Source organism: Polypterus senegalus, chromosome 5 (genome assembly GCF_016835505.1).
Source record: "Polypterus senegalus isolate Bchr_013 chromosome 5, ASM1683550v1, whole genome shotgun sequence".
Classification (NCBI taxonomy): domain Eukaryota; kingdom Metazoa; phylum Chordata; class Cladistia; order Polypteriformes; family Polypteridae; genus Polypterus; species Polypterus senegalus.
Window position 1 is genome coordinate 43402155 of NC_053158.1, and position 27817 is coordinate 43429971.

The following is a 27817-nucleotide window of genomic DNA, read 5'->3' on the forward strand; positions in this document are numbered from 1 at the left end:
TGCCTGAGCAGAAATCGAGATTCATCAGACCAGGATACATGTTTCAAGTTTTCAACTGTTCAGTTTTGGTAAGCCTGTACCCACTGCACTCTCAGCATTCTGTTCTTGACTGACAAGAATGGAACCAGATGTGGTCTTTTGCTAATGAAGTCCAACTACCTCAAGGTGCAACATGTTGTATTTTCCAAGATGCTTTGTACCACAGTTGTACAGAGTGGTTATCTGAGTTACTGTACCCTTTCAATTAGCTGATACCGGCCTGCCATTCTTATCTGACCTCTCTTACTTCTATCCACAGACGTGCTGCTTACTAAATGTTTTTTGTTTTCACACCATTATGAGCAAATTCTAGAGACTGATATGTGAAAATCTCAGGAGATCAGCAGTTACAGAAATAATCAAACTATCCCATCCAGCACCAATAGTCATGCCACAGTCTAAATCAATGAGTTTGCATTTGTTTCCCTTTCTGGTGTTTGATGTGAACATTAACTGAAGCTCTTGAACTACATCTGCATGATTTTATGCTGATTAGGTAATTGCATGGATAAGCAGGTGTACAGGTGTTCCTAAAAATTGGCTCAGTGAGTGTATACAGTATGTTACCCACAAACAGACACTAATACATTCAGTATTAAAATTTATTCACAGTATACCAACATAATCAACTAGCAATTTATATTAAAAATGAGAAGGTGAAAAAACCAAAGTTTGCACAAATACGTATTTCTTTAAATATTGTATATGGAACGAGAACTCATAATAATACCTAAACTGAAGAGATATACTATATAAAGCCTATAAAAATAAATTTACATTTACTTATTTGACTGATGCCTTTATCCAAGGCAACTTACATCATTTATAATATAACTGGTTAAATTTCTTTCAGTTTTCCAATTGGAGTACAGGCAGGTCAAGTGACTTGCTCATGGTCAAACAGTGTCAGGAGTGAGATTTGAACCCACAACCTTAAGGTTTGAATTTCAAAGCCTTAATCACTACCCCTCACCGCCTGCAATTTAATATACAATAGCTGTCACTTTTTTCTTTACTTCCTTAACATTACTCATATGATATATAAAACTACTTCCTCAGTTTACGCAAACTGTCCACCTAGTCCTAGTGACTAACCTGTAAAAGTATAGTAATTCATCATCAGTTTGTGCAGTCATATATGAAATATATACAATGTGCCATTTCTTTAATTTGACTGTAGAAGATTATACTTATGAATGCAACCTATACTGTAAATAGTTTATTACTGTCCAGTTAGACATTTGCTAATAATGTAATCCCTCACTAGTTGGAACTGTATTTTCACATAAACAGAATTTCCAGAGTCCGACAATAAGTCAGCATGGGATATAATTTATTGACAGTTTACTGAATGAGCAAAGGATATTTATTACAATTATGTAAGGCTTTTTGTGTGCGAGTGTGTGTTGGGAAACCTAATTACTGAAATAAATGTTAAAACTACTGTTTAGAAAATAGAATAATAGCAGGCACTAGCAACATCTTTGTGGTAGAAACATCATCAGTCTGTATATAATTTTCATCTAATACATTTTTTCTCATTTTTATTAGGATTGACATTTGTTTGAGTGTAGTTAGATGTTAGTAGAAGGTATTCACAGATATATGTGTGTATAGTTTTTTTCTTTTTAATTCATTATGAGTGTTTTAGATGTGTTTTTAGTGCTTTCCCTCATCAGCTGCTCTTCTATCATATTAAAGAAAAGTGCAAGGAGTGAATGGAAAGGAAATGATCTATAGCTTAAAATAGGCTCATCATTTTAATGCAGATGGTTAAGTGAATTATTAGCCCATTATACTAATGAGCAGACCTTGCCTGAAAGGCATCCTTATTAGTGTAGTTTTAATCTTAGGTAAACAAAAATAAATCTTCTGCCTACCCATTAAGCCTCGTACAAAAAATAGCATTTCCTTACTGAACTTTCCCATAATGTACTGTGCTTTCAATAGCTGACAGTGCAGTCATACAGCTGTGATTCACCATGTCGAGTCAACAGAAGGTCCATCCAATAGGCTTGACCTCTTAGTGCTTTCTTAAATTGTTCATATTTGGTGATTAAATAACATCCATCCATTATTTTTTGTGTACCCGCATATCACCAGTATTGACTGTAAACAATTTGTTAGTCTTTTCCAAAAACTACTATATATAACAGAACTGAAGCTTCCTAAAATTCTTAAAGTATTTAAATGTTTTGAATTCTCTGGCCTCATAAGTGAAGCTAAAAAGTCGCAAATATTTGTAACTGTGTAAGTTTAAACAAATCAGAGTGTTCACAAAATGACTGAGATCATCAACATTTTGCCATGTTAAAATAAAACTGGTATTAAGAAATGTGGCCATTTTAATATGTGGAAAACGGCTTTATTGGTCAGCAAGTAGGTATGTTTCAATATTGGAAATCTGCATAATTGTCTGTATATATCCTCATGTTACCTCCTTTCAGGACCTTTGTGCCTTCTACATATGGCAAAAAATTTTGTTTGAGTAAACACGAATAACCTGGAAGTGCTTGTCCATGAACAAGCTTGCATTTCACCTTTGCACAGCAAGAACGCAGGAACACACCTGAATCTCAGTCTAAACAGATGTCCACAGGATGTCTTAGGTTGCTTGACCCAGTGGCGCTAACAACCCCCTTCTTCTCATCTTCCCTCCTCATCATAAATCAGATGAACAATTTTTAACAGATTATTTTATTTTCTGTGATATACTTGGTGGTACTATGGGCATGGCTTATTTGGATTTTCAATTCATGTTGGAAAATGGAGGAAGAAGTAGGTAGCTTTTGTCCTTCTATTAGAATATTGAAATCAGCATACCTAAAATATGGAGTATGAATGCATAGCGTGAGGATGCTGGCTTGTATTAAATACTGCAGCCTATTCTCCCTATGTTTTTAATGCTACACGTCTGCAAACTAATTTACCCGCTACATCAGGAAATCCAAAAATAGAATAAAACCTCATATTCACTCCCAGTCATTCTGGTTGAGTATCAGAAAATAAAACCAACCATTTGCTAATACTTTTTTGCTAACACCTTGACGCTACTGAGCAATCCTAATGACGTTCCCAGACTCTTACTGGAAGGAGTCAGTAGCAAGTACAAATAAAGCTATTGTCACATGTTTGAGGAAACTATTTTTACATGGAAGATTGACACTCCTGTGCATGGAATTCGACAGGAGATGGAATGGACAGAAAATGATATCTTGCTTGGAGGGTGAAAATGGACTTCAGCTCGAAATAATAATTTCAAATTAGATTATTGCTCCGAGCTTCACACAGTCTTATGCAATATTTAAAACAAAGTAATAGAACAACAATTTAGGGAACATAATTGATTTAAATACAAAGGTCAAGCATTTAAATAAGGAACTGGAGTAAACTCTGGATACTTTTGCCTCAATCTAGCAATGTATGAGCACAAAAAATGAATTAATCTCATTAAACTAGCTTTGCAGATACAGTATGTCAAGACATTTGCTCCGATTAGCAATTCACTCTAAAAACAATGCCACAAATATACCTAAGGATATGGTATTTCAAGCTTATTGATGTGTGAAATTTGAACACTGAACACCATTAAAGAAATTCAGGAGTTACAAACTGGCTTTACAGGATGGCACATGAAAAGTAGTCTTGTGCTTGAAAAGGAAGTGAAACTAGTGGAAAGTACCTACTGTATATATGGCATTTGCTTTGTTAGTTCTGTTGCCTGTGTGGATGGTGGAGGGAAGACCCATTGGCACAACATATTTTGTTCCATCGTCAGTCTTGCTCAGCTTACATAAGTCTTTTGATGTATTTCTTTCAGCATGGCTGTTTTACAAAGGGAGGAGTTTCTACTTTGTTTCATGTATGTTTTGGTCATACTGCTATTGAGTGCATTTGCAGAAATTTCTGCATATCTTTTTGACATATCCATATAGGTAAGAGCTTCTATGCCACAGTGCATATTCTGGATAATGAGCATGGGTGTGTTAGAATCAGGCTTTCAGCCCAGGTTGTGAAGTAGCAATGTTCACCAGGATACTGGTAGAAGAACACTGCTTTGCTTAAGCACTACAAGCTCTATCAAGATGACACTAAGGGATTCTTTGAACAACATCCTATTGCAACTGGTGAAAAGACTGTATATTACTAGTTTTGTAAATAATGCGCCAAAACCCAGGCATCCTTCAGTGGGGATTTGGGTTAAAAACATCATATCAGCACAAACATTTAATTGCACAAAACAGTCCATCGCTGCCAGTAGAGACCATTTTCTAGAGCAGCCTACATAACATAATAATATATTGTTTAAAGTGTAACCTATTTTTTTTTTTCGCAATAAAACTCTTAATGACACTGACACTAACAGTAGCCTATTTTTTCAACCTCGACCAATTATACATTTTACATGCCACCACTTATGGGGAATATTTCAATATAAATGTATGACTGTTCACAAATTTTCACTGATTTGGCTGTTTGCAGAAAAACAGGTTGACTTCTTCAAGGTCTTTAAGTAAAAATTTATGGAAAATGTAAATATATTATAGCTTTACATCAGCGCTGCAATGCTAACTCATACAGTATGTATTGTCACTGTAAACCTAACAACTGTACCCATCTGTTCACCCATGTTTACAGTTTTTACCACACCAGGTTCACATTTAAATCTGGGCCTCTGGAGTTGTACAGAAACTGCAGCTCCACCCATTGAGATATTATTCCTGGCTATTGTTACTTGATTTATGTTAAACTGTACAAAAAATGAGAAGCAATTCATTTTTTAAAAGCTGGGTCTATTTTTCTCTGTGCTTCAAAGACAGAATAAAAACTTAAACTAACACATTTTGACAAACTATAAAAAAATCTGTTCTAAAAGAGTTAATGACAACAACTAACCAAGTTCTGTACTACTATACGTAAATACAGATGGTATGAAACTGACACATGAGACAATCTGGATCTTTTTATTTCAGGAAACAGATAAGTACAGTACTCTGCCCCAAACACTTATCTCTTAATAAGGCACAAGTGTCAGACAATTCTGGATGCATTTGGAGGAGTTTCAGTTTGTAGATTCCCTACAAATTAATAAAATGGCTGGGAATCACCTAACAGTATAAGTAAAATTAATTTGCAAAAAAATAATGTGAAGACACACTTAAGCTATATTGGTTCTAATTGCATCCCACCCCTTATCTGCACTGTTACTGCCACATGGTTTCCCACTCATGGTTTTTCATTTCAAGAGATAATAAAGCCACCAGGATCTAATTTTGCCATGTCACAACAGATTAGGTTTCACAAAAAGAGGTGGAGTGTCCACCTGTTAGATGAAGGTGAAATGTGATCTCACACTTATCAACTGGGTAGTGGTCTGCTTGAACCAACAAGCTTCACACTTACAGTATCTTTAAGGGTCCACATGAAGCTTGTAGGTGCCAGAAGAATTGCAAAGTATGTTCAAAATAAACAAATAGCAAGAAGATACTATATGCTGTATATACTACAGGTGTCCTCTAAAATTGTCTTCTAAGAAAAAGTAGCTTCTGTTGAATCTGACTGCATGAGTCTGGCTTGGGCTACTCTACATGCCATTTCCTGAATATGACAGAAACATTACCCATCTTCATTTACAGTCATTAGTGATGATAGCAGTTATGTGAAACTCATAATTAATACTCAATAATGACTACAAAGAAGACATTACTTTGCACAAGGATATAATCAGATCTATGGAATTTACAGAAACGTGGGAGGGTACATTTCTTTTATAAAAAAAACTCATGAGGAGATTCGTTCTTGTAAATTGAAGTCATTTTCAAACTAGAGATTAAGGCGTATATAAACTGCAAATCCAAAATATAAAATTAAAAAAAAAAAAATTACAGTTTACAGTTTCTATGAAATAAAATACTAATAAGAAGGGACTCACCATCACTACACAATTTGTCAAGAGCTATGAAAATGCGAGCGATGATGTATAACTTTGGTGTGACAGACTTGCACTGTGGAAGTTCTCCTATTAAGTCACACAGCGATTACTATTTCTCACATTAAACTAAAGGTGGTACAAGATAGACATAACTTGCCTCACATCTTCTGGTCCATTGCCATTCTGGTCTCTGTCTATGCAGAGACAGGATGTGCTTCCATGTTTCTTGGGGTAATGTAGTTTTCTCCCACATCCCAAAGATGTGTATATGGAGTTTACTGTAAATTGGCCTGTTTTGTAAGTGTGTGAGTGTGTGTTTGAGTGTGCACTGAGGAAGACTGGTATCCATCCATGGTTAGTTCTAACCATTGTTGACAGAATAAGCTTCCTCTTCCAATGTCCCAAAACAGAACAAAGAGGTTCAGAAATTTTCTTTATCAAACACACCTCATTTGAGTGAAAATTAAATTCATCAGTAGAATTCAAACTTTTAAAATGCAAGAAACCTATGCCTCATTTTTGCCAATTATGCAAGACAATTAGCAGCTGAGTAATATTTAAATCAGTAAACAACACTTCCCTAGGCATCATAAGATATAAAAAAACATATTGTGTAAACTGAACACATTCCAGTTAATTATCTCAAGGTCATCCTTACACAAGGGTACTGTAAACAATAAATGTAAGAGTTATGCGAACTGTTACTCATCTATTACTTTTATATCCAAAGTACATGCATTAAGTAAAGCAAAGATTTTTTGCCTTTGTTAATCTTTATCATAATTCACAAAGCCAGTTTCTTTATGTGACACTCTAACCACAGTTTAAACTCTCAACAGCTTATCAGACAAGGTAAACAGTGCAGACTGTGTGAAAAGAAGGGTGCATGAGTCACGTGAGCTCCTGTTGCCTGAAATTCCCAGCAAGCACTATACAGCTCATGTCTAAAAATCTTTCTGTGAATCTGTTAAGCAGGCAGAATCCACTAAATCAAATACCACTATTTGCTCTGCTCCTGCTTTATTATTTAACTGGTTTTCATATTAAAATGAAGTGCAATGATATTTATTGCTTGGGTAAAATCCAACGATGAAATTTTTATTATGTTTTAGTCTCCCATCACCATCTGTTTTAATGTTTCTGGATTTCCAAACAGTATATTAAAAGCCTAACAAGGAAGGAACATTTTAAGCTTGTTATTTTAAGCTCAAGAGCAAGCGGCATGTCATGAACAAACTACAATCACTGATCTAAGCCAATATTTCTAAACTATCAGGAAACAAAAAATACTACTTTCTCAAGCCAAAATGGCATAGATGCATGTACAGATTTTACCATCATTATACTCAGCCACTTAATGAGTTGATCTTTAGCTTCACTGACTACCAGACTAGATTAGCTGACACAGAGAAAACGACAGAAAGCCAGTTATGCTTCTTTAATAATCTTATTTCAGATCAAATCAGGCGTTTGGGTTGAAGCATTTGTAGGCCAAATTTTTCATCTGCTATAATTACACTATAAAATGTTAACATTTAGCCCATAAATGAATAGCCCTGGAGCTCTGACAAACCTCCTTTGCTCATTACAATAAATTGGCTAATGTGTTCTCAATAAGGTACATATTGCAGTGATGCACCTTTCCGCTTTCTGTTTAAGGATTCCATAATAATGCATACAAATTGAACTCCTAAATGAACAACTACAGTAAGTGAACTGACATAAAAACATAAATCCCCTCTATTATTTATTGTGTTTTATATCATACTATAATTAAAACAAGAGTAAATCAGTAACCCAGTGCACATCTATTCATCCCATAATAATACATAAATATATTAAGAGCAAACTTAAATTTTATCACTGAAATATCCTCAGCCATCAACGAACAATATTTAATATGCATCTGCATGTTTCTATAAACCGATTTAAAAAATGTTCAAGGGTGCGACCTTCAGATTAAATTGTCAGAGCATATTATATTTGCCAGATTGGAATCTTGGGGTAATGTTTCAACCAAACTAAATTTTAATAATCTCACGTAAGACTAGAACACTGTAAGAATAAAGCCCGATTCAGCATAGAAAAATGACTAAAAAAAAAACAGAGGTAAAAGACTTAAAGGAAAAACTATGTTTGAAACAACCTTCTGATAATGGCTGATTGTGCAGAGCTATAGCTGCCGACAGCCATCAGCAATCATGTGCAAATGGCGTATGTGAAATGTAATAGGAGCCAACAGCATATATTTCATTTCACATAATGCAGCAATTGTGAAGGTGTAATTGTGGTAGAATACTGTAACATATTAGCAGTAAAAATAAGCACTTGGTACCTTAAAGGGGAGACCTGCAAATGACAAGGTTTGTTAACACTAAAAAATAAATAAAAATTTCATAAGGAATGACTTATATAGTTAGTGACTAAGTGAGACAGGATGCTACAAAAAGAAAGTAAATTTGTTTAACGATACATCTTTTTTTTTTTTGGTCAGCCACAGAAGGTTGCAATTGAATCATTAAAACACACATCATCTGCCTGTTTTTCACTCTTGCACAAAATTCCACCCCCTTGCGCTTATCAATTTTAAATCAGCTCAAAGCAACTAAGCATGAACAGTGTTACACAAGAACACAATATGAGTTTGTCTACCAGTGACCAAGTTTAAATGACTATGACGTTTACAATACTAAGTCCTAAAAACACCAAGAACATAATGCCTGCATGTTTCTATTTTTCAGGTCCTTACGTATGAATCTATTTTTATTTAAATTGTTTTGGCAAGATCATCCTCAGGTTTCATCAGCTTTGTCAAACTGTCGTACAAAACAGATAGTTCGGCAGCACCTCCAAAACACTTCGGTTTTGAAATGTAAATGCATACTCTGTTGCTGCATGGATGACCTGTGGAGAAATGGAGTTAAGCATTAATGAATTGGAAGGGTGAGTGAGTGAATCTCTCTCTTCTGATATGCACACATGATATGCAATTAAAATCTCCATTCACATTCCTGCGGGGTTGTCAATCAGAAGAAAAGCCTTTTTGACAGCAGCCACTGAACCGTACCAACTAACCGCTGAACAGGAACTTAAACAGTAACAGCTTTTGTTACCAGCAAGAAGGAATTTTACTGCAATTAGGTTGGGTTTCTAAGAAATCTTTATGCTCAGAAATTTTTTGGCCTATGATTAATAATGGAAATGTGTCGGTGCTGCACATATGAAGGGAACAGATTGTGTAACACATGATATTCAGAAAAAGACAGGAAAGAAAAATCATTAGTTTCTTTTTTCCTTTATAGACTAATCATTTTGGTAAAAGGGACAATGGGTGATATCAAAAAAGAAATACCTAACATCTGTACTCTTAAATTGTCGTACTAGTTTCAAAAGGGACACGCATATGCCAATTCATTTAGTTTAATTGTTTAAAGCTGTGCAAACTTTTTTTGCTTCTCTCGGTACAATTTAATAATCTACATAAATTCAATGAAAAGCAAGAACAGTCTTGAAAAGAAACCTGACCTGTTTTAATGGGATACAGTATCAGCTTACATTGCATTATTTAAGTAGCAGATGTTTAACCCAAAACAAAGTATGAAATAAAAATTAAAAATTAAACATTAAAAATGTTCTAATGTGGAAACTGTAGGTTCCGACTTTACAGAAAAATATATAATATAATTTTTCAAATAATGGAGATATAAAACACAAGTCCCTTCATACTCATAAAAAGATTAATAATGGAATATGTTACGCCAGGCTACCACTATTAACCTTGTGATCTGCTCTTGCAGTTTTAAGCCAAAGTGCATTTTCAGTTTCTACAGAGTTTTCCATGCTGTTAGTAGACATAAATTTCATGGATCGAAAAAAAAAAAAACTATATTATACCGAATACATTATTTCCATCTCCACCAACAGCCTGGCGAACAAAAAAGAAACTCTCAAATAGAAATAGTTACTTGCATTAGTTCAGACCGAACAGCACGTTGCTTGTTTATACAGGTCTTAAAACGTTTTGCATTAGAAAAAAAATCCACTCCTACTAGGATGTCTTTATATGAAAGACTAATTTAAATGAACAAGGGAAGATATTCAAAATACAGCTGGAGTTTAGGCATCTGGAATATTTATCTTTGCAGGTGCACTTGTCTAATGTTTTCACGATTCATTTATGTATTACATTTTGTTTAAATTGTGTACTAAGCTGTCTTGAAAATGTGCATGCTTCACCCCTTTTAGCTTTCAAAAGCATTTTTTAGGAAATGCACCCCATACAGCACAAATGACAAGAAATTAGGAGGCTTGATTATAACACACAATTAATTAATAAAAATGCATAATAGCGAATGTGCCATGCAACTACAGATAATACTGGGCAACATTTATGTTTGTGGATTTTTTTAGATGTTTTTCCCAACAAGGTGAGAGCAGATGCCTCCCAACTGTTAGCCGTCATGACAAATCACAAATCTGATGAATACAGCCCAGCGAAAGTGGCATAGCCAGTTGCAAGCCAATAATAGCAAGTGGAGCTAAGAGACTCCACTGGTAGACAGCTTTGATACCCTGCCAGCAATTATTCAGAGGACAGGAAGGGGTTTTAGGCTTGTGTTTGTGTATTTTTGAAAGTAAAACCTGGCTTAGCCTTTAAAAATGACATTCAGCAATCTTACTACCATCTCAGTCAAACATTGCACATGTTAAAATCTTAACTCTTTCCCCCCACAATAAATCAGCATTGCAAATAAACCAAGGTTAGAAGGTCACATTTTTACTTTACTGAAATCGAAATGCTCTGGATTGTGCATTATTCCCCTCTTCTTTCTTCTATACAGTTCTTTATTAGAGCACAACACTTGGCAGCAGGCCAAAGAGAAAAATGTCATTTTCATTTTCCAACCATCAAACTGATATCGCTGAAGAACACATTCGCTTGAAATTTAAGCTTTATTTAACAAGAAGAAAAACAGAGCACAGAGGAGAATTGCTCTGACACCAAAGAAAAGTCCACATTTGTGTTTGCTGTAATTGAAAATTAGGGCATCGATCAAGATTCCTCATTCTGGATCAGTAACTTAAAAAAAATAAATAAAATACAGACCAGATAATTTACATTTGAAAAGTAAAGAAAATTGATGTGAAAAGGGAAAAACTGGTTTTCAAAAACAGGTAATTCATCAAATAATTCACCTGTTGAACTGTAATAAAATATATACTGTTCAGATGTGCTCCTTTTATAATGCTACTTTTTCATATGTATAAAAATATGCCTGTACACTTCCTTTTATGTTTGTCACTAAATTTGGCAAGTTTGTACCTTATAGGGCAAGAAGCCATCCAATTTAAGTATTGCAATAAAAAAACTGCACCATAATTTTGCATTTGGAATTAAAAGATAAGGTGCATAAAACACTTAAAAAGATTTCACACAGTGTATCACATGCAGAAACTAAGGATGGTTCATTATAAATTGCAAAAATACACACAATTATAACTGAGGGCAGCTGAGGAAAGCTTTATTTATTATAACTTAAAACAACTGTCAACTCCTTGAAACATGAGTGGGATAATCTGTCAAGGGCAGTACCGTACATTTAAAAAAAAATATTTAGAGACAAATAATGCAAATAATGTTTTATATGCCACTAGGATTTCATTAAAATATCTGATCATCAATTTTCACCTTCTGCCAGAAACCCAGTTTTAAACTGTAAAGCCACACTCACAATTACTGCCACTTATTTCCAATACAAAGATTACAATAGCTGTTTGAAAAAATAAAACTGTCAGTACAGTTCTTAAAATATTTATATATATGAACTATATGTTTGTCTAAGAACACATATAAACTCACTAAATGTGTAACCATTCGTTTTCCAAATAATACTGGTGTTGCTGTAATTATTGATACAATTTTTTAGATGGTCAGAGCTCAGTGAGAAGGCAGTCCTTCAAGAAAAGTTTTGTTGTGCACTGAATGCCTGGTTTTGAAATGGTACCCCATAGATGTTTGCACAGAATGATTTAGCCTTGAAGTGGATTGATATGTTCATATACTGTACCGCCTAAATCACTTTTATATACATGGGCAATGGAATGCTGTAACAACCAGGACCTATTAGGTGATTTTTGGTCCGTTTGCCTAATCTTATTCTGGTGTGCTCAGAAACACGATGCCAGAATCAACCATTCAATTAAAGGCCATCTTTCTTCTAAAGCCCATAAATGAAGAAAAGACTTGCTAACTGATAAGAAGAAAGAGAGAGAGAGGTTGAGAGCACGCACTGATACAGCATGCTGCCACACTCACCACACAACAAACCACGTCACGATACCAAATTAGGACCTGAGTACAGCCGTGCAATTAATTCAAATGGAATGGAACAGTGTGAGGCTTTTTTATACACTGGCTGGAGTGCCAATCCTGCCATGATCTCCCGAGTTTTCCCTGCAAGTTGGAGGACCTACTTGCAAGGTTGGAAGCAGGTTAATTTTATACCAAGGACGGTGCAATTGCTCAAGAGCCCAACAGAGTGTAATCACTTCTGGCATGTACGGGATTCAAGCCAGCAACCTTACAATTGCCAACACAGATCCCTAGACTCATAGCCACCACTTCTAGAAGAAAGTTTTGTAGAAATGAAAATCACACTGGGCCTAACTCCCACCACCTTCAGAGATGTTCATCTCTAGTTTTAGGTATGCCATACCATCAAGTTACAACTAGAGCTTGTAATCAGAAACATGAAAAATTTCCAAATTTTCTGCATATTTTTCTTGAAAAAATATAATTTAATTGTTTCCTGCATATATATCTTATGGCTTAAATAAACTGAAAATATCTTTTCATTTCCTGTTCTTGTCCTTTGTTTTTTCAGTACATGGTTAACTAACTGTTAAATCATAAGATATGTAAATAGCATTATGCGGAAAAGAGCGCTCAAGGGTGACAGAATCTATGCTTCAATATGGTGCCAATAGATGGCATTACAATAACCCCAGAGATTGATTAATGAATGGCCTTAGGAGAAAGAAAAGTAAAAATGTGGTCTGTTCTTGTTCATTTGCACGATGGAGTGCTATAATTACCAGGGCTGTCAGGTAGCCTTTGGTCTACTTGGATAATGTTTTAATCTGGAAGACATATTTCACATAATCAAAGAATGCAGTAAATATGTCCATTGTTTTTCCAAGGAAATTAACGGTCCTTTGGTGAACTGGGTAGCTATCATGTACAGATGGGCAAAAATATGCTATAGCTTTCTGGAAAAAGGCCTGAATAGCCAGGTCTACAATTTGTGAAAGAGAGGGTACTAAACTTGTGCTGAAGGAAAGGCCCAATTCATTATTATGTAGATTTTTTTGTATATTGGTCATGACTGAAAATCACAGTTGGAATGTTCTATTGTTTAAGCTTTACATCTATATGTAGCTGTTTCATTCTGCTTATGCTCACAATTGGAAAAGAAAAAACATGTTACAAAATAAACACACATAATAAAATATAGTTTTACAAACCCAAAGAAAGGAATTACCTTTTATAAATACATGAAGGGAAAGATAATGTAATTGAAAATTTTGATGATAAAACAAGTGTTAAAGCTTTAAAATCATATGTAAAGTTGTCAACCAAAGCTATGATAAATAACATCTTTTCATGTTTGTAAATAACACTTATATTTGATACAGCAGCTCCAAGGGCTATGTGAAGGATTTAACAATCTTCCTGCGACTGCGTGGGTTTTTTATGGGTACTCCTCTTTACTCTAACATCCCTACGATGTGTTAGGCTGACTGATGATTATAAGTATGTATGGATGTGAATTTGAGTCTGTATAAATGCTCTAATATTTTGCCATTGGAAATAGGAGGTGGAAAAAATGGGTGAATAGGTATTCATATGAAAAGAAAACATATAACACTGAGAACAAATGAATTACCTAAAACTACAGCTCTGGAACATGTCTAATGTAAGTAAAAGTTGACAAAATAAACTCAATAAATAAATAAAATTAAAGTGCACATAACATGGCAACATTTTGCATTTTTAAGGGTGTAACATAACGTTTTCAGACTTGTTTAATACAGTTTATGGTCGAGAGGGTCCAGAGCTTATCCCACCAGCGATAGCTTCAAGACAGACCTTCTGACAGGATGTTGCCAATCAATATAACCTGCATGTCTTTGGGATGTGAGCAAAAAACTAAAATACTCAATGGAAAAGTTTGGACAGACTCATGGAGAAACCTTCACATGGACAATGACTGGGTGCAGCAGTTTCCATGAATCAGAAACACAACCATTATGTTACCATGCCACCCTTATTAAGCATGTTTACACTGGTATTAATACATTTAAAACTATGCCCATCACACAAGCAATGCTGATCAGCTGTTCCCTCAGAGTATCTGGTCACAATACAATTTCAAATCTTCTCAAAATGCTTGCTCTTTAGTCTTTAACCTTTTAATATGTGCATGTTGGATCACATATTTTTCTGAAAACATTACAGGGTTCTCATAACTGACTTAAAAATAGACTATAATATTAAGTGCCATCCAGCTCTTCCTACTAAGTCCACTGCTACTTGGTTAATCATTGGGTCTGCATGACCTTTTATATTATAAGTGTTCAAAGAGTAGACTTATAAAGTTAGCCTTTTTAAGATACATGCCTTCATGTTTAATCTATTTGTTTAACCCCAAGTTTGTGTTAAAAAGTTTCAGTCTTTGCAAATTTAAACATACAGTACTCTGGAGGCCAATGAAAGAAGAAGGATTCTCCTTTGGAAAAAATAATTCCATTCCCATGGAACTTGCTAAAACAGCAAGCATTTCTATTTTCAAGTGTAAAATAATGAATATAATTACTGCATTTGCAGTATGCTACCTAAAACCAATTACTATTTTTGTATGTTTATTATGGTTACTCCCATCAGGGGGCACATCTTAACACCTGTTTTTCTTTAGACCCTGTATTAGTGACAAAGGTTGAAAACCTTTAGAAGGATAGATGGAAGAAATGATATTATTGCTGAGGTGAGCTGCTTGGTGATAATACCTGATTAATCTTAATGAAAACTTTTTTGAAACTGTGATTCAAATAATGGAGGCAAAGTGGTTAGCATTGCTGCCACATAGATTTATCTTCTGGGTATCATTGTCTTTGAATAGTTTACACATTCTCCCTATGTCAGTGTGGGTGGTCCTTCGGGTATCCAATTTTCCATCCCCAAAGACATGCAGGCTCTGCTAATTGGTAAATCCCTGTGTTGATTCCTGTGTGGGTATGCTTGGGTGTGCACCCTGCCCTGCCTGGGTTTGTTTCCTACCTTGAGCTTCTTGGTGCCAGACAGAATAATACAGAGAGAAAAAAAACACTCTTTCTTTTTAGTTTGCTGATGCTAAAGTTTGACTTGCTGCCAAATGCAGAATTTTATAAAATTAGCAATTAAAAACATGGTGATTAAACTAACTATTGCTTAAACAGCACATTCTTTAATAAGGTAACCAACACGTTGTTTTGTTTTTTTTTTAATCATTCTCTAGAATCCATTTGGAAACTGCTGTTGTTTTTATATTCTACAATATAATACTGCACTTTCATCCTTTGGCACTGTACACGGTACATTTAATGCGTTGTATTAGCCTTCTTGTAGTGGTATTTGAATTGTAAACGTGTTCATGTGAGAGTGAAAGCCATGGTGCTGTATAATACTTTACAACTTCATAATGTCTCGCAAGGTTCCTCTCACAAGGTCAGGCTCTCAAACAACCTGTAGTCATTTCACTTGGTTACAGTAAAAGATTTAATGGTAAAAAGCTGTAATCTTTTTTTTTTTTTTCAAAAATACAAAAGCCCTCAAATTTGAATTTGACATAATAAAGTAATAGTTGAGGCAGTACAGTAACACAATGCCTCATGGATCAGTGTTCTGGGTTCGAATCCCACTTCTGGTCGCTCTCTAGTGTGGAGTCTGCACATTATCCCCATCTTTGCATTGATCTTTCCTACCATATCCCAAAGATGACCATATCAGGTTAACTTCAAACTTGCACCCAGTGCCACCACAGGATAGGTTATGGTATGTTACGTCAATACCTATCTTAAGTCTATAGACCCTGTAGCAGAATTACATCATCTCCAGGGCAGCTCCTTGTCTTGCACCTGGTCAAGCTGTGGCTATTTATGACAGTGTACTAGCTTTAGCTAATTCTTAAGAAATGGTTATGTAAGTGCACTTTTAAGAATAATATAGAATATTGTTAAATTAATTGTAAAAAAACATTAAAAATGCAGTATTCTTCATATAGTATGAATAAGAGATCTGCCATTAGCAAGGAAAAAATAAGAAATATGATCAAACTTTTGAAGATTTATTAATACATACTATCTCTTAGCTATTTTTCTACATAATCTCCAAAAGAATCAATGCAATTGTCCTATTCATTTGAAATTATAAAACGAATCATTCACTGCATCTTTCACATCATCGTTGTAAGTGAAGTGCCTCCAAGTGCTTGTTTCAGAACTGCCAAAAAAAATGAAATTACTAGGCACTAAGTCAGGTCGGTGAGCAAGATGTTCCATGCCATTTCATTTGAATTTTCTGTTATTTCTGATGTGGTTGGATGTGTTAACACCCAGCTATTTTCACCATTTTCCACAACTAAACCATGTGTTTGAAGGATAAAACTATGAGCAATTATTTTCAGAAGTTAAATGGAATGACAAGGCAAGCAGACAAAAATCCTATTCCATCCTATGTTAATCAATTGATAGATCATATAGAAAAAAGTGTGAAGACTGCTATTAAATAACCCTCAAATTTCTAGCCGATAACATTTTTTTTAAAACATTTCTTAAACCAGTCGCAAATCAAAATAAGAATTTTATGCTGCAGATTTTCATTTTGTCTGAACCAAACACACACTTATGTACAATTCAGCACATATTTGACTAATATGTATGTAAAGTTTATATCTATAGCATGGGCAATACAACAATGTAAAGCTTTAAAGTGGATTAAGATCCTTGCCATTAACCAAACACAAAAACAGTGCTGTTATGATAATAATCCACTGACTATACTGAGAATTATGTTATGTTAATTATTCAGACATCACAGGAGGTAATCTATGTTGTTCAGTTTTAAAGTTGCCAGAATACAAGTCAAAACACAAGTTTAGTACAGAACCTCTAAAAATCTTCCATTATTAACATCACAGCAATTGATGACAAAGTATATTTACAGTTAACATTTGTCTTTCACTATTTACACTGCTGTCTGTAGCTATAATTAGAAACTAATGCTGACATCTGCATGTCCATAAAAGGAAACATGATATCATTTATTGAGTTATATATTTTCATTTCTGCTGCATGCATTCATACAACAGCATTATGATCCAATAGGTGGTACAGTGATTGTTTAGCCATATTTATTATTTATTAGCTTCAGTCTTACATGTTCACTTCGTACTAACTCAAATTTCTTCCTGCTACTGTGTTAGGTTTATCTGTCATTTTTATTAACCTACTATGCTTATGTGCATCAGTGTGTCTTTGGTCTACTTGCAATAGTGTTGTGTTCAAGACAAGTCGTACCTAAATCTGATTGCTACCAGGCTATCATTAAGCCACCTGCATTCCCAGCTTGACTATATAAATGACTAGGTTCACCTGAAAAAGCAGTACATCCAAATATGTTTTTTTTTTCTTATAAATGAATGTACACCATACTTTATGGTATAATGGAATCATTACAAACCCAGCTCAAACAGACCCGCAAAACAATTTCATGTTTTCTTCAGCCATCTATACTTGCTTTGAGGAAAGAAATACAAAAAGAATATCATGAGTAAGAATGCACACAAAACATTCTAACTGCATCAAGTTTCACATCTAAACAGTAGCACACACATTTTGGAGCATGACTCAAGATTACACATAAAACCGAAGGCCTTCAACATCTGAAATGCACAACCAACAACCCAAAATTCACTTCTGTGGCTTTTTTATTGAACCCGACATAGTGGGGCTACTGCCTTGCTGGACCCCCTTACTAAGAAGCAGTTTCTAATTAAACCTGAGGTTACAGTGGGGCCCTCGTTTATTATTTTTTACTGATACTAATTATCTTAATATTATGGTACAAATTTAAATACAACCTTTACAGTACAACAACCTCCAGTTGTACTGATGATCCAACCTAAAACACATCAGAATGAAGAATAGCAAGCAAGTCTCTCACTTTTATATGTTACTATTTCACATATATTGGTGAGAAGAGATTTATTATTAGAATGTCCTGGGTTCTGCTACAGCTTTTTATTACATTTAAATCTACCATCTTCTTTAAAAGTTAAGCTCTAACTACAAATATAGAGGGAACCTGGGGTGATATATTATTTATGAGATACAATATTTAGATAAGTTGGCTGCAAAATATATGGGATGAAAGATCTCTGCTTGCTTGTAAAATCTTGGTTGCAGTAAGGGATCTGGCCAGAATGGGCAGTGAAGGCACAAAAAGATGGCGCTGAACAAAACACCCACACAAAATCATTGGAATGTCTTTGCTGGCAAAGACAACACAACTTGTCAAACCAGAGTAAATTCTACACCAGCAGGGTGGGTGTGAGTTATTAGTATTGGTGGTTTCCTGGGAGAGCTACACATAATAACACATTTATGGAAGTAAGTATATTCAAGACTGACACCTATAATATTGTCCTTGGATGCTAGAAGACACAGCTTGGATTGCCTGATTCTTTGTTAATGGAGAGACAAAGTCAAACAAGGATGCACAGGAGGATGCAGCATCTCCTAGTTGCTAGAAAGCACACAGTCACACAAGGGACTGTGCTGTCCCTCAGTCAATAAAAGTAGCTACAAAACTGGGCCATTAAGGCCTATGGAAAGCTCAGCCATAGAGCACTAGCTGGCCAAGTTACTGTTGTGGATTTGGACATGATTCTGAGGTTGGGTTCAGAAGGGACCCCAGAATAAGGTTTTAAGTTGCCTCACCAGCACAGACAAATTGAGTGTGTAGTTGTTAGGACAACTGGAGACAGGATGAAGAGAGGCCAGTGTAGAAAGGATAGGTAAGGGAGGTGCAAAGGAGGGTGGATGTCACAGTGTGGTAGTGAACAATTAAGATATGTAAGTCCCAACAAGCATAACAAGCATACAGTTTGTTGTTCTTCAATCCTGTGTGCTTATTTGCTTTTAGAAATGTATTTTTTGATGACACTGGCAAGTCCCTGACAGTGCTGTAAAATAGCTCCTTCCTCATCTGGTTTTGAGGTTGGCCAAAAAAACAACTTCTTTCCTCCGCATGCTTTCCAATTTAGCTTGTGAATGCTCATTCTATTCAAATTTTGTCTTTGACTGAAGCCAACAAATATCCTCCCTTTTTACTATACATAATGAACTATCCATCAAAAGCATATCATGTTCCTTCATATGTTCCTTCACTCCCAAATGGAGACATAAATCAGAAGTTAAAAACGGAAAACTGGAAAGGCTGTAATATCTAGGATCACTGGTAGCCCAAGATGGAGATCCACAGAGTGCAGTGTAGATGGAACCACTGGAAGAAGGTACCAGGAGTACTGTGTGATCGGAGAATAAGGAGAAGGTTTAAGGTATGGTTTTTAAGAAAGTGGTAAGACCTGAAATGATGTATGGAGCTGAGACCTGGGCAGTAAAGGAAGTGCAGCAGAAGAAGTTAGATGTGGCAGAAATTATAATGCTAAGATAGTTTTGTGGAGTTAAAACAAAGGACAGAAAAAGAAATGAGGCAATCAGTGGTGCAACAAAAGTGGGAGAGATATCTAATGAAGTACAGGAAAGTAGGCTGAAGCGGTATAAACATGTGACGAGAAGAGACCATGAATATGTGGGCAAAAGAGTGATGGGAATGGAAATACAGGAGAACAGAAAGCAAGAGAGTCCAAAGCAGAGGTGGATGTATAAAGTAAAAGAAAATCTGAAGGAAAAGGGTTTGACTTTGGAGGAGGTACAGGACCAAGCTGGATGGAGAAGGCTGATCAGGCATATCAACCCACATAGAAGTGTGAAAAGGTGAACAAGAAGACAAAGAAGATTTATTGAAGGACTGCACAGTGACATAATGCTGCATTGTTTCAGATTCTACCCCAAGCACTTTGTGAAGTGTCCAAGATGTCTTGTTTTCTCTAGTTTCTCCTACATCTGAAGGATGCACATTGGTGACTCTGGATGGTCTGTGGGAATGCATGTGAATGATCGTACCTCGAGTGCCAACCCTCATAATCTGTATGTGCCAGAATAAGCTGCTTAAAAAAATAATGAATTAATATTATTATTATATACAGTACAATAAATTAATTATCAAATAACAAATCATCAAATAACTAAACTACATCCTTGCTATGATAATTGAAATCACAGAGAAAACATATGACTCATCGCTTTTCAATATTTCTTGTGAATAGTCAAAATTTTAATGTAACAAAAGAGAACAACTTCTTTTTTTTGACTATACACAGCATGGCCCATATTGTAGCTGCGCTGTGCATAAACTCAGTGCAATAAATATATACATACAGCATTTACACACACCAAACAGGAAGTAATTTCTCTTGCACATTATCTTGTGCTTATTTAGTACAGTTTACAGATTTTATATTTGTATAATCCAATTGTTATCTGTGTAACTGTTTCTCTACTATAGTTACAGAAAAAGAAAGACCACTTGTAAATCTATTGTGTTGCATTTAATATTTTATCTATTTTACTGTTAAAGAGATACCCAGCATAAAGAAACTCGCTTCACTAAACATGTGGTGTAGTCAACACGTAGTAAACTATGATCATATAGATCAATATAAACACATTTACATGAGCATTGAAAAAAGCAAATTTAACTCTTTCAAACAGTCATTTTTTTTTTCTTTTTTGTTGTCTTATGATCTTAGGTAAAGGTCTGGGAAGATCAATTCAATATCATTTTAAAAGTCAAATCTCAGCATTTGCAGTTTGGAAATAGACTGGAATAATGAAGCTGAGACTCTGGGCACATACATAAACAAACAGTAGAAATGGCTTCATAAAACAAGTATAGTTCATTCAGTTCAATAAATATCAGCTCGTTTACAATCACTGTGTGAATGATTTCAACTGCCAGTCTTTTTTATCAGACCTAGTACTCTGGGTGGTATCTGCTTGCCAAGAAATGCCCTCAAATACTAAGGTTTCCAAGGTGATAATATGTAATTTGGAAGAAGATTAGCTTGTTGAAGTGCTCAGTGGGTCACTCCAGACCTGACCTTTGCTGTGTCTATCAGGGAGGTGATGATGTATCATTAACACACAGCAGCTGTACCTGAACTGTTGCCATGAACATAAATAGCCTTTTATAGCCAACAGGGGAGTGGAGACAAGGTCTTTATTATCCACTAAATTTGATTACTAAATTAGCTCAATTGTTAATTCAAAATTGTGTGTTCCTCTAAATGCTGTTGATAATCATTTTAACAAGTTTTGCTGCAGGAGTAATACTTTTGATGAGCACACAATGTGGATTAGTCAACTGTTTATTTTTAACAGATGGTAAATGAATTTAATAATTGAAAGTATTATGTATTTAAGCAAAAAAGTATTAATGTACCCCAACTAAAACGTCTAATCTTGTACTTTGTGCTTCATTATATGCAATAACAATGTTTGCTACACTGGTTATAAAAATTTTGTAGCTTCAGGGATACAGGCAGCACAGGGGTATACTGTAATTTAAAATAATGATGTTGCACATTTTTTTAAGCATTAAATATTCAGTGCAGAGCTATGGACATGACAGCAACATATATAACTCAGATACCTACAGTAGGTATGTGCTGTGTCATTTAAATTATATACAGCAGAATATGTGAACAAATATATTACCTTTAAACACAATTCAAACAGTGCAAGAGAAAACACTGGAAAATGATACTGATATATGTTGCTGTTTGCTTATGTAAATAATGACTCAACCATTTTAAAAGTTCATTCCTCTGTGAGTGATTCATCATTTGCAGCAGGCCCTTAGGTGTCTGATTAAACAGGTATACTTAATACGATTCTCATAAGGCAACAGGTGCATCACTGTAGTAGTTTGTATTTTCTTTTGTTTTTTACATAGTCAGAATTAATCTACAAATGATTCATTACCAAAAGAGAACTCTTTAGAAGTTAACATTCAGAAATACCATGAGCTGCTTTTTACAGTATAACAAGCCATTAAAAGAGTAATGAAGTTATAAATCATTCTAGGCTCATCACAAGCTATGGACGCTATTAATATCACACTGGTTAAAAATATTTGCAGAATCCTTTATATAATTCAATGCATGATTAAAGAACATTGCATTATATTCTGCCAAACCCCTTGGAAATACTATAATAAATTCATGTTAATGTGGCAGTGAAATTAATAACAAATTATTTAAAATTTGTACAACTACAGAGATCAGTCACTAGAGCCATAAACTTTAGAAACACAGTAATAATGGATAGATTTTAATTTAAAACTCGCCAAAGGCATTCCGTAATGCAATATGAATTTGGAATCCTAGCCTCTCCTGTAAACCAGATTTCAAATGTCTTACTCTTTAATCACAGTTGTTAACAAAATGTTTACTTTGACCAGATTACACCTCTTACTTGTTATTATACCACGTACTGTATATTTCTCAACCTCCTGCTTTCTGCTGACTTAACCAGTGCCTGCAGATTTCAATTTCCTTTGGCAACTCTGTTTTGGGCCGTCCCCCCAGCCAGCAGCAATCTGAAGTATCCTAGGGGCTACAAAGTGCACCTCGTTTCTTTATCAATCAAGAGCATCATTTAAACCTGGAAACACTGGGATTTCTTGGCATCAGGTCTTAACCTGCTGGGCGTGCACACTACTTAAATGGCAAGTACATAAAACCAAGCCACTTGTTTCTGGAAACAAATTATTAACTCATTGCCATTAAAGGACAATATTGAAACTCTATTTCAAATATACAGTATTTATGTACCAGCAGAATGTCATTAACATAAAATAAATCATTAGCTTTGATATCATCCTTCACAGTGCACAGATTTTATTTATGATTAATAGTTGCATCTGCATTAACACAGTACCATGTTGTATTTCATTTTGCTCAAAGGCTATCCTGCTGTTTTTCTCATCCGAGACAAATGTGGACCACTCCCCAGAGAGTAAAGACATGGGCTACACTGAGATACTATATTTGCCTAGGCTTACTTAGGAACCGCTTAGCAAACATAACAACAATGAGAAACCCTTGAAACAAAACAAAGACTCCATACACACACTCATGTATATGCGCAAATGTGCACACTGCAAACCTTTTAAGCATGCTAACATTCTTTTAAAACAATACAGGGAGAAAACATAGAGGTTGTACTATTATATAAAATGCCCTTCCATTTTCTATATAAAATTCATTGGCACATTTTTTAAAGCTGTATGAAATATTTTACTTTGCTGAAGTCCATTAATTAAAGACTTGCGTAATAGAGATATTTTTTCTTATATGCAGTGTCACAATTACCAGTTTAATCTAAAAAGCTCATAGTGTAAAATATGAAACCATGATTCAATGCAGGCCAAAAACAAAAGACCTATCTACTACAATATTATTTAAGAAGGAAAAACCAACAATCAAAGTGTGCTATGAAAGTGCAATTTCACACTATGCTGAACAACAATTAAATGTTTTGTCATTTAACACTGGTGAAACTGCGACTTAGTGGTTAATACTTGTGGCTAAGAGCAGCAGTGACCTGGGTTCAAAACCTGTCCTGTTCATTACTTGAGTGGTATTTGCAGGTTCTCCCTGTGGATGTTCTATGGCTATTCTACAACCTAAAGATATGCATGTTGAAAATATTACTAACTCTGATCTCTCCCACTATGCGTGATCTACTTAGATCAGGTCTGCCTGTAATAGACTTGCGCCCAGTCCAGGGTTAGCAACAGGGTTGCATCCAGTGTTGTTGGGATAGGCCACTGCTCTTTGTATCCCTGTAAAGGAAAATGCTGGTTGGGAAATAGGATGGACAGATTAAACTGGTTATAAAAATATCAATACCACAATGTGTATCAAATAGCAAACTAATATACAAGTAACAGAATACCTATAATACAGTATGTACTTTTATATATGCTTATCAAACTAAAAACTGTTTATTCCACTACAGAATCATTAGGAACTAAAATCAGTCCCAACAACATTAAGTGCAACTCAGGAACTATTCCCTGGAAACGGTACATTGTCTCTAACTTAGAATCAAAATGTAATGTAGCATACATAGTTATGAAATATGGATAGAACAAACAATGTACCCAAAAACATGCAAGTGCCAAACAAACTCTAACCAAGCTGGCATTTAGATTCAGTCTCCTCCAGCTAAAAAGCAGCAACAGCATTACTACCTACTGAGCCACTGTGCTACTCTAGAATAACATTTAAGTATTACTTCACCACAAGCACTTTTGAACCAAGAGTTCTATATTTGTTGTTATATTCTTCTACTGTTACACCATAAAAAGCCATCCAAAATAAAAGATTGTGGCTTTAATTGTTACCTGACTTAATAGAGGCTTCAAATATCAAATTATTATTTTTAGCTTTTTTGGAAATGACTGTATAGTAAGAACTTCCTCTGGTTATCCATTTCCCATGAGGAATATAAATAGACCATTGTTAATAAATTGTTAAAGTGAAAAACATACTTAAGGTTTTGTTTTGTCTCTCTAATTATACCACCCACTAAAGATAATTTATTTCTCTTCTCTATTTTGTATAAGATTTCCAAAAATACCTTGTCTTTTGCAACACTTAAAAACACTGGTCATGGTAACTCTAAATTAAATCTATAAATTAAACGGAAATTTAAAAAATAACATGCAGGTCTCAAAGACTTGTGATAACCCTGACAAGCTACTATTGTTCTTCTAGTAAAGATGTCAGTTATTTCATTTCCATAGATGGCTGTAGAAGTCAGTATTAAAGGGATCATGAAAATTGAAGACAGACATCAAAAAGGTGAAGGGGAGTTTCTACAAACTGCTTATAAAGTCCTTAGGAATGGACATGTGGTTTTTCCCTTGACTCTTGAAATAAATTATTATTAATGGAAATCACTCTTGTGTTCCAAAAAAAAAGCAGGTTTTAACTGTACTTTTAACAAATAAATAAACCACACTCTTTCTTAAGTCCCCTTTATGTACCTGGCACCACAATATTATTCATATATAATTAAGCATTATTTGGGAGTAATTAAAATGATGTATTCTGCAGGCATTTTTATGATCAGGATATTAAACAACAGAACTGGAGAGCTATAAACATAAATGAAGCACAATTTATTTTGAATTACTTTTACTACGGCAAGGGGTTCATGTAACCACCATATTTCCTTAATTTATTTTACCTGACCAAGAAAAAAAAATAAATTACATCTAAAGAAGTGAACCATGAGAAAAAAAACACAATTACAAGGTAATGCCAGCACAGTATCCCGAGCAGAGTAGTGAATTAATAATTCAGCACTGCTTCATTATTACAATGACCAAACACAAAGTACTGCCCATCAAATGATAATAGGCCTTTAATATCACAATAGATTCAGCTGCATTACTGAAAGCTGCAAGCTCTTTGCTATGTTTTTAATGTCTGTAGTCTAATAAAAATAAAAACTTGAAATATGCTTCTGTTAATTTCAGAGGAACATGAATGTGAACAGCTCAATGTTCATTTTCATTTATTAAAGCTCAATCTTTCTTTTCTTTATGAAAATGTATAGATACAAAGTGACTTTTAAAGACTACCAAATTAGGGCTGTTATTTCAGACTGTAGATATATACTCCGAGTACAATGCTAAATACACAAACTCTATTATATACAGCATAAACAGGAGCATGTATGTAGGCATATAAAAAGAGAGCGTGAGAGAGATTCATTTATGTTTCATACATCAGTGCTTATATTACTTGATACTATAGGAATGTAAATATATTTGAGTTCTTTCCTACATGCCTTTGGCCTTTTTAGGGCTACATACCATCTGTTTCTGGGTGTTTGAACAAGAAATGCCTCACACAGTTGCTACAACCAACCTTGTTTGCACTGTTTTCTCATTCTTTTCACTTAGAAAAAAAAACTGTTACTAGACTACCAGATTCCACAGTAGTCATTAAAATGAAGAACTACTACAATGAATGCAATTTACCCAATGAACGATAGATAGATAGATAGATAGATAGATAGATAGATAGATAGATAGATAGATAGATAGATAGATAGATAGATAGATAGATAGACAGACTTTGGCAAATACAGCAACAAAGCTAACTGCTAAGTTTGCTATTCAGTTAGCCAAGCGATTACTTGTGTACACTTGTGATGGACAAAAAAATGATGAGATTTTACTGTAAATATATATTGCATATTCAGTAGTTATTTTTATAAGGGTAAACTGATAGAAGCTAAATTTATAACTAAGATAAGAAAGTACAGATGACTATTTTGCACTGTAAATGCATTGTACAAACTCTGTGTAACTGTACTGCAGACCATGATGCTGTAAAATGTCAAAAAGCAGAACAGTTGTTAGTTAACTTTTAATCATTCTGCACATACTTAAAATTCCCTGTTCATGATCACTCACTCTAAAATAAGTAAAACTTCAACTGTCCTTGAATTATTAACTTAATGGGTCAAAAACAATCCACAATTTCAGTTGATACTAGAAGCAAAGTAAAAGTGGCAGGTTTATTTATATAATCAGTAAAATCACTCAATAAATGTACCAAAACCATTTAGGACTTAAGTATATGTAGAGTATTTATTAATTTTATTAAAAACACTTTTAAGCAGTTACCATTCTATTGCTTTGAATCATTTGACTAAAAAATAAACGTTTCTTTTTAAGTACAGTATCACTGATACAGTATAATTTAATAATGATGTTCTTAAAAGTCACATTTCTTACTGGTAGACTTAACCATTTACATAATGACTAAATCACATAAACATAGTTTTTAAACCATAAGAATTTAATCAGATAACGTGGCATTAGAACTTCATTTAGAGATGCTTAGTGCAAAACACGTTTTATCCGATATAGTAATTAAACCTGCCACTTATACTTACAATACCTTGGAGGCAAAGCGTGCCGTGTACAAGTGCATTGTTACAACTTGCCGGCAGGAAAGATGTGATGTATTAGTTTCACTGGAGCTAGTCTGTTTGGCACAGTTTAAAGGGATGATTTATAAACCATTTGCTCCAGATCATATCTGTTTAAGCCTACTATAACAGAAAAACTGCCGTCGCTAGAAATCAGCGCTCCGGTAAAAAATACTTCAAAACGCACCCCGTACAGAAAGTGGGCGCAGTCACCAAGAGGGCAACTATTTAAGCGGCAATGTAACCAATTATAAGACTTTTTCATGCCCCGTTATCGCACTGCACCTCTGAAACAGAGGCCGAGATAAAATACACACAACACAATAATACCACGAACGCTGTAATGTGTTACTCTCCCCGGCAGGGTCGTTCAGTCCTACTACATTTTCTACCATACATCTGCCAGATCGTATCTCAACCGGGTCAGTAGCGGCGATTATTTAAAATAAGTTATTTGACACTTTGAGCTAAAGCTAAAAGAAAGTGTGTTTATATTAAATTGCGCGCCTGCTCTCATTTGTGGACTTCACCTTTACTAACTACACACATACAATGTATACATACTATATATAGGGAGAGACATTCATGCCATATGAATATACCCTCTTA

The 27817-nt window shown here is 34.7% G+C and overlaps 1 protein-coding gene across 2 annotated transcripts in view; it reads right to left on the reverse strand.

Moving 5' to 3' along the window:
* The window catches only part of tox (thymocyte selection-associated high mobility group box), a 253725-nt gene that overhangs the window by 224648 nt on the left and 1260 nt on the right, over positions 1–27817 (reverse strand). The window lies entirely within an intron of this gene.